Source organism: Cyanistes caeruleus, chromosome 15, assembly GCF_971803275.1.
Source record: "Cyanistes caeruleus chromosome 15, bCyaCae1.hap1.1, whole genome shotgun sequence".
Classification (NCBI taxonomy): domain Eukaryota; kingdom Metazoa; phylum Chordata; class Aves; order Passeriformes; family Paridae; genus Cyanistes; species Cyanistes caeruleus.
Window position 1 is genome coordinate 18,792,715 of NC_141715.1, and position 14,461 is coordinate 18,807,175.

The 14,461-nt window shown below is 50.4% G+C and overlaps 1 long non-coding RNA gene across 1 annotated transcript; it reads right to left on the minus strand.

Moving 5' to 3' along the window:
• Nucleotides 1-2,369: 2,369 nt before the first annotated feature.
• On the minus strand, nt 2,370-12,067 carry LOC147650461 (uncharacterized). Its single transcript, XR_015276810.1, has 6 exons — nt 9,542-12,067; nt 6,401-9,447; nt 6,073-6,306; nt 3,260-5,781; nt 2,932-3,165; nt 2,370-2,640 (listed from the first exon to the last, which is right to left on the minus strand). It is a non-coding gene; the product is annotated as an uncharacterized LOC147650461 (long non-coding RNA).
• Between the last annotated feature and the right edge of the window lie 2,394 nt (nt 12,068-14,461).

Sequence of the window (14,461 nt, forward strand, 5' to 3'; positions counted from 1 at the left end):
CTCCTCTCCGTCTGTGCCAGCCTGCAGAGGTAGCAAAATTTCCCAGCCTGTCCCACAGAGCTCCAGCCCAGCCAGGCAGCTGCGGGGTGTCCGCCTCCGTGGAATAGTACCATACCTCTTTTGGAACAAATGCAGACATCCTGCAGGGATGGAGAGAAAAATCCAAGCCATGGGGAGCTTTGGGGAGTGCTGGGGGAATCAGGGAGCAGGTGGCAACAAGGTGACAGGGGTAGGCTTGGAGCAGGGTGAATGAAGAGCGTGCTGGCACAAGGAGCCAAGGGTTGTGTTGTGGCCGTTGCTGGATGCTGGAAGTTCTAGCTGGAGCGTGCACTGTGACATCACCGCCAGGAGTTCAGGCCCAGGCTGAAGTGGACAACGGAGACCGTAGAATGAATGATGGAATCCCTGGGTGCTTGGGCTTGGAAGGGACCCTAAAGACCATCTTGTTCCAAGCGGAGCAATCTTCGCCCAGAAGAGGTTGCTCAGAGCCCCGCTCCCAGCTGGCCTTGGATGTTGCCAAGGATGGAGCATCCCCAGCCTCTGTGCACAGCCTGGGCCAGTGCCCCAGCAGCCGGAGTAGAAAAGAGCAGCTTCATTAGATCCAACTTCAAGCTCACTCCTGCCTTTGAAAGGCTTCTCCTCCCTGTGCCCATCTTTCCTAGAGCTGCAGGGAGGCCTCGCCAGCCCCCTTCTCTTTCCAGGCTGAGCATCCCCAGCCCCACACGGACAGCAGTCCGATGCGTGGCAGTCAAGGCTAAAGGGTAGCAAATGGCTACATCAGGAAGTGAGAGATGGAAGCTTTTGGAGATGGAAGCTTTACCTCTAAATGTAGAAAAGAAAGCAAAGTGGAGGGGGAAATGGTGGGGCTCTGGCTCTGTTCTAACTGGCGAAGATTTTCTTCTCTTCTTTTCTGTCGTGCTAACCCAAGTTTTGTTGTTTGAAAGGAGGTTTAGCAAAATATCCATCGTCTTCTCCACTGCTGAAACACTGAACAACACCTGGGCAGGCTGAGGATGCAGAGCAAAACCTGCAAATATCTACTGCTGATCGTGATCCTGGGGAATGCAGCTAAAGCCAGCCAAAAGCAATTTCTGGGAAGTCAAGCCTGCTTTACGTTTTCTGGAGTTTGGTTGTGCCAACTTCACCAGTCATTTCTAAAAAAGGAAAAGAAACTCCAAGCAAAAGAGAGAAAAACACAAAGAAACCAACCCAAAGAAACCAATCAAACAAACAGATAAAACACCCCCAATCAAACCAAAGGCAATGAGAAGTTAGGACTAGTTGTAAGGATATCACAGCAGGCGAATGGCTGCTTCCTACTTGGATCACCATCCAAAGCCACCTAGAACAACTTCTCCAAAACATATCCAACAGCAGAAATGGAAAAAGTGATCCATGGCAGCTCTGCATTGTGGTGAAGGATGAGCATGCAGTGGTACAGATTGCCCACCCTCCAGGCTGCTGTTTGCTCTGCTGAAAGACTCTTGCAGGACTGTGGCCCCTCTCCATGCAATGGAAATCATTGCCACAGCTCTCAGTTGAGGCACTGGCATTTCCAGAGCCAGATTCAGGCACAATCCTACTGCCTGCTGAGCATCTGGGAAAGCTGCTGAGCATCTTCAGGCCTAGAAGCACAAAAGAGCTCAGGCTCTCCCCGAACTGGGTTTTCAGGGCAGCTTTCCATATCTCTGCAAGATTTCTTCATCCCTCAACACGTCTGACTTTATTATGTCCAACGATGCATTTGGGTTTCTTCCGTCCTCTTGTGTGCCCGTGAGTAACCTTCCACGTGGATGAAGGAGATTGTGTACAGGACAATTGATTGCGGCATTGCCATTTGGCTTCACTGTCACTCAGTTGAACACGGTCCTTATCTAAGAAGGACTTCCAAGAAATGGCTAGGAGTTTTGGCTGTGAGAGGAGCAGAAAGCACATTTTCTACAGCAAATTGCTAGCTGATGCACTTTCCTCCCTGCCAAAATAGTGATTGCCATTCATCTTCCTGGGAAGAATGTAAAGACCCATTCAGAGATGCCAGGTTCAGCTGGCCTGTGGCTTTGTGTGCCTCATTTCACATGTCCAATTTCAAGGGCCACTAAAAGAGGCTCATGTTTGCCTTGCTACCCACAAGTGCTGTAGGTATTTCCAGGAGAAGAGGGAAAACATCGCTGTCCTGTGGTGTGGTAGAAATGCCACCACAACTGTGATTGTGTGAGCAAAGCCAGCCAGTGCTTTTTGGGGCAGCAGCAGCAGCTGAGAGTGTGGCAGAGCGGTTTTGATACTCTTTTTAGAGTCCTGCAAACATTGTTCCCGAAACAAGCCACAGCTTTGCAAATGTGCCCGAAGAAAATGCAAAGAGAACTGGGGTGTGAAAATCAAAGACTGTTTATCTGTAGAAGAAAAGGAACAAGAATGAACTACACCACATATTTACACTGTAAGAATATTGGTAACAACAACAACAACAACAACAACAACAACAAACTATAGAACCTATTTACCTGAGAACAGCTCTAACAAAACTCTATGAAACGTATTTACAGACAACTTAAACAAACTCTAAAACCTCTATCCTGAACACAACAACTGTAAAACGTATGTACAGCAGGGTGGCATCTGTGTCTGTGATGTCCCTAAGTCCTGCAAGAAAAACAAGTAGCACGGTCAGTGCAGTCAGGCACGGAAGGGTGTTCCATGTGCTGCCGGGCTGGGACACTGGCCCAGTGGGAGTCTGCTGCCAGAAGGGAGCCTGGCTGGGGGCTGTGGCCCAGGCACTGGAACAGGGCTTGTGTGGCCCACAGCAAGCCCAGGCCAGGCCAGGGATGGCCAGCAGAATCCAGTGCATGGGCTAGCGTGTCCCTGAGCAGGAAGTGCCCAGCCCGGCCCCAGGCTGGCAGCAGGGGCCCCACTCTGCCTGTGGGGAGCACCTGCCTGTTCTGCTGCTGGCATCGGTCTTCATCCCAAGACCATGTCTTCCTCCTTGTCTTTTAGATCAATATCCATCTCTTCAATAGAATCTTTCGTTTCCACCTCCATCTCTTCCTCTGTCTCGTACATATCCACATCCATCTCTTCCTCTCCAGTATCCTCTCCGTCCACTTCCATGGCTTCTTCTCTATCAGTCTGTGTATCGACGTCCGTCTCCTCCTCTCGGTCTGTGCCAGCCTGCAGAGGTAGCAAAATTTCCCAGCCTGTCCCACAGAGCTCCAGCCCAGCCAGGCAGCTGCGGGGTGTCCGCCTCCGTGGAATAGTACCATACCTCTTTTGGAACAAATGCAGACATCCTGCAGGGATGGAGAGCAAAATCCAAGCGATGGGGAGCTTTGGGGACTGCTGGGGGAATCAGGGAGCAGGTGGCAACAAGGTGACAGGGGTAGGCTTGGAGCAGGGTGAATGAAGAGCGTGCTGGCACAAGGAGCCAAGGGTTGTGTTGTGGCCGTTGCTGGATGCTGGAAGTTCTAGCTGGAGCGTGCACTGTGACATCACCGCCAGGAGTTCAGGCCCAGGCTGAAGTGGACAACGGAGACTGTAGAATGAATGATGGAATCCCTGGGTGCTTGGGCTTGGAAGGGACCCTAAAGACCATCTTGTTCCAAGCGGAGCAATCTTCGCCCAGAAGAGGTTGCTCAGAGCCCCGCTCCCAGCTGGCCTTGGATGTTGCCAAGGATGGAGCATCCCCAGCCTCTGTGCACAGCCTGGGCCAGTGCCCCAGCAGCCGGAGTGGAAAAGAGCAGCTTCATTAGATCCAACTTCAAGCTCACTCCTGCCTTTGAAAGGCTTCTCCTCTCTGTGCCCATCTTTCCTAGAGCTGCAGGGAGGCCTCGCCAGCCCCCTTCTCTTTCCAGGCTGAGCATCCCCAGCCCCACACGGACAGCAGTCCAATGCGTGGCAGTCAAGGCTAAAGGGTAGCAAATGGCTACATCAGGAAGTGAGAGATGGAAGCTTTTGGAGATGGAAGCTTTACCTCTAAAAGTAGAAAAGAAAGAAAAGTGGAGGGGGAAATGGTGGGACTCTGGCTCTGTTCTAACTGGCGAAGATTTTCTTCTCTTCTTTTCTGTCGTGCTAACCCAAGTTTTGTTGTTTGAAAGGAGGTTTAGCAAAATATCCATCGTCTTCTCCATTGCTGAAACACTGAACAACACCTGGGCAGGCTGAGGATGCAGAGCAAAACCTGCAAATATCTACTGCTGATCGTGATCCTGGGGAATGCAGCTAAAGCCAGCCAAAAGCAATTTCTGGGAAGTCAAGCCTGCTTTACGTTTTCTGGAGTTTGGTTGTGCCAACTTCACCAGTCATTTCTAAAAAAGGAAAAGAAACTCCAAGCAAAAGAGAGAAAAACACAAAGAAACCAACCCAAAGAAACCAATCAAACAAACAGATAAAACACCCCCAATCAAACCAAAGGCAATGAGAAGTTAGGACTAGTTGTAAGGATATCGCAGCAGGCGAATGGCTGCTTCCTACTTGGATCACCATCCAAAGCCACCTAGAACAACTTCTCCAAAACATATCCAACAGCAGAAATGGAAAAAGTGATCCATGGCAGCTCTGCATTGTGGTGAAGGATGAGCATGCAGTGGTCCAGATTGCCCACCCTCCAGGCTGCTGTTTGCTCTGCTGAAAGACTCTTGCAGGACTGTGGCCCCTCTCCATGCAATGGAAATCCTTGCCACAGCTCTCAGTTGAGGCACTGGCATTTCCAGAGCCAGATTCAGGCACAATCCTACTGCCTGCTGAGCATCTGGGAAAGCTGCTGAGCATCTTCAGGCCTAGAAGCACAAAAGAGCTCAGGCTCTCCCCGAACTGGGTTTTCAGGGCAGCTTTCCATATCTCTGCAAGATTTCTTCAGCCCTCAACACGTCTGACTTTATGATGTCCAACGATGCATTTGGGTTTCTTCCGTCCTCTTGTGTGCCCGTGAGTAACCTTCCACGTGGATGAAGGAGATTGTGTACAGGACAATTGATTGCGGCATTGCCATTTGGCTTCACTGTCACTCAGTTGAACACGGTCCTTATCTAAGAAGGACTTCCAAGAAATGGGTAGGAGTTTTGGCTGTGAGAGGAGCAGAAAGCACATTTTCTACAGCAAATTGCTAGCTGATGCACTTTCCTCCCTGCCAAAATAGTGATTGCCATTCATCTTCCTGGGAAGAATGTAAAGACCCATTCAGAGATGCCAGGTTCAGCTGGCCTGTGGCTTTGTGTGCCTCATTTCACATGTCCAATTTCAAGGGCCACTAAAAGAGGCTCATGTTTGCCTTGCTACCCACAAGTGCTGTAGGTATTTCCAGGAGAAGAGGGAAAACATCGCTGTCCTGTGGTGTGGTAGAAATGCCACCACAACTGTGATTGTGTGAGCAAAGCCAGCCAGTGCTTTTTGGGGCAGCAGCAGCAGCTGAGAGTGTGGCAGAGCGGTTTTGATACTCTTTTTAGAGTCCTGCAAACATTGTTCCCGAAACAACCCACAGCTTTGCAAATGTGCCCGAAGAAAATGCAAAGAGAACTGGGGTGTGAAAATCAAAGACTGTTTATCTGTAGAAGAAAAGGAACAAGAATGAACTACACCACATATTTACACTGTAAGAATATTGGTAACAACAACAACAACAACAACAACAACAAACTATAGAACCTATTTACCTGAGAACAGCTCTAACAAAACTCTATGAAACGTATTTACAGACAACTTAAACAAACTCTAAAACCTCTATCCTGAACACAACAACTGTAAAACGTATGTACAGCAGGGTGGCATCTGTGTCTGTGATGTCCCTAAGTCCTGGAAGAAAAACAAGTAGCACGGTCAGTGCAGTCAGGCACGGAAGGGTGTTCCATGTGCTGCCGGGCTGGGACACTGGCCCAGTGGGACTCTGCTGCCAGAAGGGAGCCTGGCTGGGGGCTGTGGCCCAGGCACTGGAACAGGGCTTGTGTGGCCCACAGCAAGCCCAGGCCAGGCCAGGGATGGCCAGCAGAATCCAGTGCATGGGCTAGCGTGTCCCTGAGCAGGAAGTGCCCAGCCCGGCCCCAGGCTGGCAGCAGGGGCCCCACTCTGCCTGTGGGGAGCACCTGCCTGTTCTGCTGCTGGCATCGGTCTTCATCCCAAGACCATGTCTTCCTCCTTGTCTTTTAGATCAATATCCATCTCTTCAACATAATCTTTCGTTTCCACCTCCATCTCTTCCTCTGTCTCGTACATATCCACATCCATCTCTTCCTCTCCAGTATCCTCTCCGTCCACTTCCATGGCTTCTTCTCTATCAGTCTGTGTATCGACGTCCGTCTCCTCCTCTCCGTCTGTGCCAGCCTGCAGAGGTAGCAAAATTTCCCAGCCTGTCCCACAGAGCTCCAGCCCAGCCAGGCAGCTGCGGGGTGTCCGCCTCCGTGGAATAGTACCATACCTCTTTTGGAACAAATGCAGACATCCTGCAGGGATGGAGAGCAAAATCCAAGCGATGGGGAGCTTTGGGGACTGCTGGGGGAATCAGGGAGCAGGTGGCAACAAGGTGACAGGGGTAGGCTTGGAGCAGGGTGAATGAAGAGCGTGCTGGCACAAGGAGCCAAGGGTTGTGTTGTGGCCGTTGCTGGATGCTGGAAGTTCTAGCTGGAGCGTGCACTGTGACATCACCGCCAGGAGTTCAGGCCCAGGCTGAAGTGGACAACGGAGACTGTAGAATGAATGATGGAATCCCTGGGTGCTTGGGCTTGGAAGGGACCCTAAAGACCATCTTGTTCCAAGCGGAGCAATCTTCGCCCAGAAGAGGTTGCTCAGAGCCCCGCTCCCAGCTGGCCTTGGATGTTGCCAAGGATGGAGCATCCCCAGCCTCTGTGCACAGCCTGGGCCAGTGCCCCAGCAGCCGGAGTGGAAAAGAGCAGCTTCATTAGATCCAACTTCAAGCTCACTCCTGCCTTTGAAAGGCTTCTCCTCTCTGTGCCCATCTTTCCTAGAGCTGCAGGGAGGCCTCGCCAGCCCCCTTCTCTTTCCAGGCTGAGCATCCCCAGCCCCACACGGAGAGCAGTCCGATGCGTGGCAGTCAAGGCTAAAGGGTAGCAAATGGCTACATCAGGAAGTGAGAGATGGAAGCTTTTGGAGATGGAAGCTTTACCTCTAAAAGTAGAAAAGAAAGAAAAGTGGAGGGGGAAATGGTGGGACTCTGGCTCTGTTCTAACTGGCGAAGATTTTCTTCTCTTCTTTTCTGTCGTGCTAACCCAAGTTTTGTTGTTTGAAAGGAGGTTTAGCAAAATATCCATCGTCTTCTCCATTGCTGAAACACTGAACAACACCTGGGCAGGCTGAGGATGCAGAGCAAAACCTGCAAATATCTACTGCTGATCGTGATCCTGGGGAATGCAGCTAAAGCCAGCCAAAAGCAATTTCTGGGAAGTCAAGCCTGCTTTACGTTTTCTGGAGTTTGGTTGTGCCAACTTCACCAGTCATTTCTAAAAAAGGAAAAGAAACTCCAAGCAAAAGAGAGAAAAACACAAAGAAACCAACCCAAAGAAACCAATCAAACAAACAGATAAAACACCCCCAATCAAACCAAAGGCAATGAGAAGTTAGGACTAGTTGTAAGGATATCACAGCAGGCGAATGGCTGCTTCCTACTTGGATCACCATCCAAAGCCACCTAGAACAACTTCTCCAAAACATATCCAACAGCAGAAATGGAAAAAGTGATCCATGGCAGCTCTGCATTGTGGTGAAGGATGAGCATGCAGTGGTACAGATTGCCCACCCTCCAGGCTGCTGTTTGCTCTGCTGAAAGACTCTTGCAGGACTGTGGCCCCTCTCCATGCAATGGAAATCCTTGCCACAGCTCTCAGTTGAGGCACTGGCATTTCCAGAGCCAGATTCAGGCACAATCCTACTGCCTGCTGAGCATCTGGGAAAGCTGCTGAGCATCTTCAGGCCTAGAAGCACAAAAGAGCTCAGGCTCTCCCCGAACTGGGTTTTCAGGGCAGCTTTCCATATCTCTGCAAGATTTCTTCATCCCTCAACACGTCTGACTTTATGATGTCCAACGATGCATTTGGGTTTCTTCCGTCCTCTTGTGTGCCCGTGAGTAACCTTCCACGTGGATGAAGGAGATTGTGTACAGGACAATTGATTGCGGCATTGCCATTTGGCTTCACTGTCACTCAGTTGAACACGGTCCTTATCTAAGAAGGACTTCCAAGAAATGGGTAGGAGTTTTGGCTGTGAGAGGAGCAGAAAGCACATTTTCTACAGCAAATTGCTAGCTGATGCACTTTCCTCCCTGCCAAAATAGTGATTGCCATTCATCTTCCTGGGAAGAATGTAAAGACCCATTCAGAGATGCCAGGTTCAGCTGGCCTGTGGCTTTGTGTGCCTCATTTCACATGTCCAATTTCAAGGGCCACTAAAAGAGGCTCATGTTTGCCTTGCTACCCACAAGTGCTGTAGGTATTTCCAGGAGAAGAGGGAAAACATCGCTGTCCTGTGGTGTGGTAGAAATGCCACCACAACTGTGATTGTGTGAGCAAAGCCAGCCAGTGCTTTTTGGGGCAGCAGCAGCAGCTGAGAGTGTGGCAGAGCGGTTTTGATACTCTTTTTAGAGTCCTGCAAACATTGTTCCCGAAACAAGCCACAGCTTTGCAAATGTGCCCGAAGAAAATGCAAAGAGAACTGGGGTGTGAAAATCAAAGACTGTTTATCTGTAGAAGAAAAGGAACAAGAATGAACTACACCACATATTTACACTGTAAGAATATTGGTAACAACAACAACAACAACAACAACAACAAACTATAGAACCTATTTACCTGAGAACAGCTCTAACAAAACTCTATGAAACGTATTTACAGACAACTTAAACAAACTCTAAAACCTCTATCCTGAACACAACAACTGTAAAACGTATGTACAGCAGGGTGGCATCTGTGTCTGTGATGTCCCTAAGTCCTGGAAGAAAAACAAGTAGCACGGTCAGTGCAGTCAGGCACGGAAGGGTGTTCCATGTGCTGCCGGGCTGGGACACTGGCCCAGTGGGACTCTGCTGCCAGAAGGGAGCCTGGCTGGGGGCTGTGGCCCAGGCACTGGAACAGGGCTTGTGTGGCCCACAGCAAGCCCAGGCCAGGCCAGGGATGGCCAGCAGAATCCAGTGCATGGGCTAGCGTGTCCCTGAGCAGGAAGTGCCCAGCCCGGCCCCAGGCTGGCAGCAGGGGCCCCACTCTGCCTGTGGGGAGCACCTGCCTGTTCTGCTGCTGGCATCGGTCTTCATCCCAAGACCATGTCTTCCTCCTTGTCTTTTAGATCAATATCCATCTCTTCAATATAATCTTTCGTTTCCACCTCCATCTCTTCCTCTGTCTCGTACATATCCACATCCATCTCTTCCTCTCCAGTATCCTCTCCGTCCACTTCCATGGCTTCTTCTCTATCAGTCTGTGTATCGACGTCCGTCTCCTCCTCTCGGTCTGTGCCAGCCTGCAGAGGTAGCAAAATTTCCCAGCCTGTCCCACAGAGCTCCAGCCCAGCCAGGCAGCTGCGGGGTGTCCGCCTCCGTGGAATAGTACCATACCTCTTTTGGAACAAATGCAGACATCCTGCAGGGATGGAGAGCAAAATCCAAGCGATGGGGAGCTTTGGGGACTGCTGGGGGAATCAGGGAGCAGGTGGCAACAAGGTGACAGGGGTAGGCTTGGAGCAGGGTGAATGAAGAGCGTGCTGGCACAAGGAGCCAAGGGTTGTGTTGTGGCCGTTGCTGGATGCTGGAAGTTCTAGCTGGAGCGTGCACTGTGACATCACCGCCAGGAGTTCAGGCCCAGGCTGAAGTGGACAACGGAGACTGTAGAATGAATGATGGAATCCCTGGGTGCTTGGGCTTGGAAGGGACCCTAAAGACCATCTTGTTCCAAGCGGAGCAATCTTCGCCCAGAAGAGGTTGCTCAGAGCCCCGCTCCCAGCTGGCCTTGGATGTTGCCAAGGATGGAGCATCCCCAGCCTCTGTGCACAGCCTGGGCCAGTGCCCCAGCAGCCGGAGTGGAAAAGAGCAGCTTCATTAGATCCAACTTCAAGCTCACTCCTGCCTTTGAAAGGCTTCTCCTCTCTGTGCCCATCTTTCCTAGAGCTGCAGGGAGGCCTCGCCAGCCCCCTTCTCTTTCCAGGCTGAGCATCCCCAGCCCCACACGGACAGCAGTCCGATGCGTGGCAGTCAAGGCTAAAGGGTAGCAAATGGCTACATCAGGAAGTGAGAGATGGAAGCTTTTGGAGATGGAAGCTTTACCTCTAAAAGTAGAAAAGAAAGAAAAGTGGAGGGGGAAATGGTGGGACTCTGGCTCTGTTCTAACTGGCGAAGATTTTCTTCTCTTCTTTTCTGTCGTGCTAACCCAAGTTTTGTTGTTTGAAAGGAGGTTTAGCAAAATATCCATCGTCTTCTCCACTGCTGAAACACTGAACAACACCTGGGCAGGCTGAGGATGCAGAGCAAAACCTGCAAATATCTACTGCTGATCGTGATCCTGGGGAATGCAGCTAAAGCCAGCCAAAAGCAATTTCTGGGAAGTCAAGCCTGCTTTACGTTTTCTGGAGTTTGGTTGTGCCAACTTCACCAGTCATTTCTAAAAAAAGGAAAAGAAACTCCAAGCAAAAGAGAGAAAAACACAAAGAAACCAACCCAAAGAAACCAATCAAACAAACAGATAAAACACCCCCAATCAAACCAAAGGCAATGAGAAGTTAGGACTAGTTGTAAGGATATCACAGCAGGCGAATGGCTGCTTCCTACTTGGATCACCATCCAAAGCCACCTAGAACAACTTCTCCAAAACATATCCAACAGCAGAAATGGAAAAAGTGATCCATGGCAGCTCTGCATTGTGGTGAAGGATGAGCATGCAGTGGTCCAGATTGCCCACCCTCCAGGCTGCTGTTTGCTCTGCTGAAAGACTCTTGCAGGACTGTGGCCCCTCTCCATGCAATGGAAATCCTTGCCACAGCTCTCAGTTGAGGCACTGGCATTTCCAGAGCCAGATTCAGGCACAATCCTACTGCCTGCTGAGCATCTGGGAAAGCTGCTGAGCATCTTCAGGCCTAGAAGCACAAAAGAGCTCAGGCTCTCCCCGAACTGGGTTTTCAGGGCAGCTTTCCATATCTCTGCAAGATTTCTTCATCCCTCAACACGTCTGACTTTATTATGTCCAACGATGCATTTGGGTTTCTTCCGTCCTCTTGTGTGCCCGTGAGTAACCTTCCACGTGGATGAAGGAGATTGTGTACAGGACAATTGATTGCGGCATTGCCATTTGGCTTCACTGTCACTCAGTTGAACACGGTCCTTATCTAAGAAGGACTTCCAAGAAATGGCTAGGAGTTTTGGCTGTGAGAGGAGCAGAAAGCACATTTTCTACAGCAAATTGCTAGCTGATGCACTTTCCTCCCTGCCAAAATAGTGATTGCCATTCATCTTCCTGGGAAGAATGTAAAGACCCATTCAGAGATGCCAGGTTCAGCTGGCCTGTGACTTTGTGTACCTCATTTCACATGTCCAATTTCAAGGGCCACTAAAAGAGGCTCATGTTTGCCTTGCTACCCACAAGTGCTGTAGGTATTTCCAGGAGAAGAGGGAAAACATCGCTGTCCTGTGGTGTGGTAGAAATGCCACCACAACTGTGATTGTGTGAGCAAAGCCAGCCAGTGCTTTTTGGGGCAGCAGCAGCAGCTGAGAGTGTGGCAGAGCGGTTTTGATACTCTTTTTAGAGTCCTGCAAACATTGTTCCCGAAACAAGCCACAGCTTTGCAAATGTGCCCGAAGAAAATGCAAAGAGAACTGGGGTGTGAAAATCAAAGACTGTTTATCTGTAGAAGAAAAGGAACAAGAATGAACTACACCACATATTTACACTGTAAGAATATTGGTAACAACAACAACAACAACAACAACAACAACAAACTATAGAACCTATTTACCTGAGAACAGCTCTAACAAAACTCTATGAAACGTATTTACAGACAACTTAAACAAACTCTAAAACCTCTATCCTGAACACAACAACTGTAAAACGTATGTACAGCAGGGTGGCATCTGTGTCTGTGATGTCCCTAAGTCCTGCAAGAAAAACAAGTAGCACGGTCAGTGCAGTCAGGCACGGAAGGGTGTTCCATGTGCTGCCGGGCTGGGACACTGGCCCAGTGGGACTCTGCTGCCAGAAGGGAGCCTGGCTGGGGGCTGTGGCCCAGGCACTGGAACAGGGCTTGTGTGGCCCACAGCAAGCCCAGGCCAGGCCAGGGATGGCCAGCAGAATCCAGTGGATGGGCTAGCGTGTCCCTGAGCAGGAAGTGCCCAGCCCGGCCCCAGGCTGGCAGCAGGGGCCCCACTCTGCCTGTGGGGAGCGCCTGCCTGTTCTGCTGCTGGCATCGGTCTTCATCCCAAGACCATGTCTTCCTCCTTGTCTTTTAGATCAATATCCATCTCTTCAATATAATCTTTCGTTTCCACCTCCATCTCTTCCTCTGTCTCGTACATATCCACATCCATCTCTTCCTCTCCACTATCCTCTCCGTCCACTTCCATGGCTTCTTCTCTATCAGTCTGTGTATCGACGTCCGTCTCCTCCTCTCCGTCTGTGCCAGCCTGCAGAGGTAGCAAAATTTCCCACCCTGTCCCACAGAGCTCCAGCCCAGCCAGGCAGCTGCGGGGTGTCCGCCTCCGTGGAATAGTACCATACCTCTTTTGGAACAAATGCAGACATCCTGCAGGGATGGAGAGCAAAATCCAAGCGATGGGGAGCTTTGGGGACTGCTGGGGGAATCAGGGAGCAGGTGGCAACAAGGTGACAGGGGTAGGCTTGCAGCAGGGTGAATGAAGAGCGTGCTGGCACAAGGAGCCAAGGGTTGTGTTGTGGCCGTTGCTGGATGCTGGAAGTTCTAGCTGGAGCGTGCACTGTGACATCACCACCAGGAGTTCAGGCCCAGGCTGAAGTGGACAACGGAGACTGTAGAATGAATGATGGAATCCCTGGGTGCTTGGGCTTGGAAGGGACCCTAAAGACCATCTTGTTCCAAGCGGAGCAATCTTCGCCCAGAAGAGGTTGCTCAGAGCCCCGCTCCCAGCTGGCCTTGGATGTTGCCAAGGATGGAGCATCCCCAGCCTCTGTGCACAGCCTGGGCCAGTGCCCCAGCAGCCGGAGTGGAAAAGAGCAGCTTCATTAGATCCAACTTCAAGCTCACTCCTGCCTTTGAAAGGCTTCTCCTCTCTGTGCCCATCTTTCCTAGAGCTGCAGGGAGGCCTCGCCAGCCCCCTTCTCTTTCCAGGCTGAGCATCCCCAGCCCCACACGGACAGCAGTCCAATGCGTGGCAGTCAAGGCTAAAGGGTAGCAAATGGCTACATCAGGAAGTGAGAGATGGAAGCTTTTGGAGATGGAAGCTTTACCTCTAAAAGTAGAAAAGAAAGAAAAGTGGAGGGGGAAATGGTGGGACTCTGGCTCTGTTGTAACTGGCGAAGATTTTCTTTTCTTCTTTTCTGTCGTGCTAACCCAAGTTTTGTTGTTTGAAAGGAGGTTTAGCAAAATATCCATCGTCTTCTCCACTGCTGAAACACTGAACAACACCTGGGCAGGCTGAGGATGCAGAGCAAAACCTGCAAATATCTACTGCTGATCGTGATCCTGGGGAATGCAGCTAAAGCCAGCCAAAAGCAATTTCTGGGAAGTCAAGCCTGCTTTACGTTTTCTGGAGTTTGGTTGTGCCAACTTCACCAGTCATTTCTAAAAAAAGGAAAAGAAACTCCAAGCAAAAGAGAGAAAAACACAAAGAAACCAACCCAAAGAAACCAATCAAACAAACAGATAAAACACCCCCAATCAAACCAAAGGCAATGAGAAGTTAGGACTAGTTGTAAGGATATCACAGCAGGCGAATGGCTGCTTCCTACTTGGATCACCATCCAAAGCCACCTAGAACAACTTCTCCAAAACATATCCAACAGCAGAAATGGAAAAAGTGATCCATGGCAGCTCTGCATTGTGGTGAAGGATGAGCATGCAGTGGTACAGATTGCCCACCCTCCAGGCTGCTGTTTGCTCTGCTGAAAGACTCTTGCAGGACTGTGGCCCCTCTCCATGCAATGGAAATCATTGCCACAGCTCTCAGTTGAGGCACTGGCATTTCCAGAGCCAGATTCAGGCACAATCCTACTGCCTGCTGAGCATCTGGGAAAGGTGCTGAGCATCTTCAGGCCTAGAAGCACAAAAGAGCTCAGGCTCTCCCCGAACTGGGTTTTCAGGGCAGCTTTCCATATCTCTGCAAGATTTCTTCATCCCTCAACACGTCTGACTTTATTATGTCCAACGATGCATTTGGGTTTCTTCCGTCCTCTTGTGTGCCCGTGAGTAACCTTCCACGTGGATGAAGGAGATTGTGTACAGGACAATTGATTGCGGCATTGCCATTTGGCTTCACTGTCACTCAGTTGAACACGGTCCTTATCTAAGAAGGACTTCC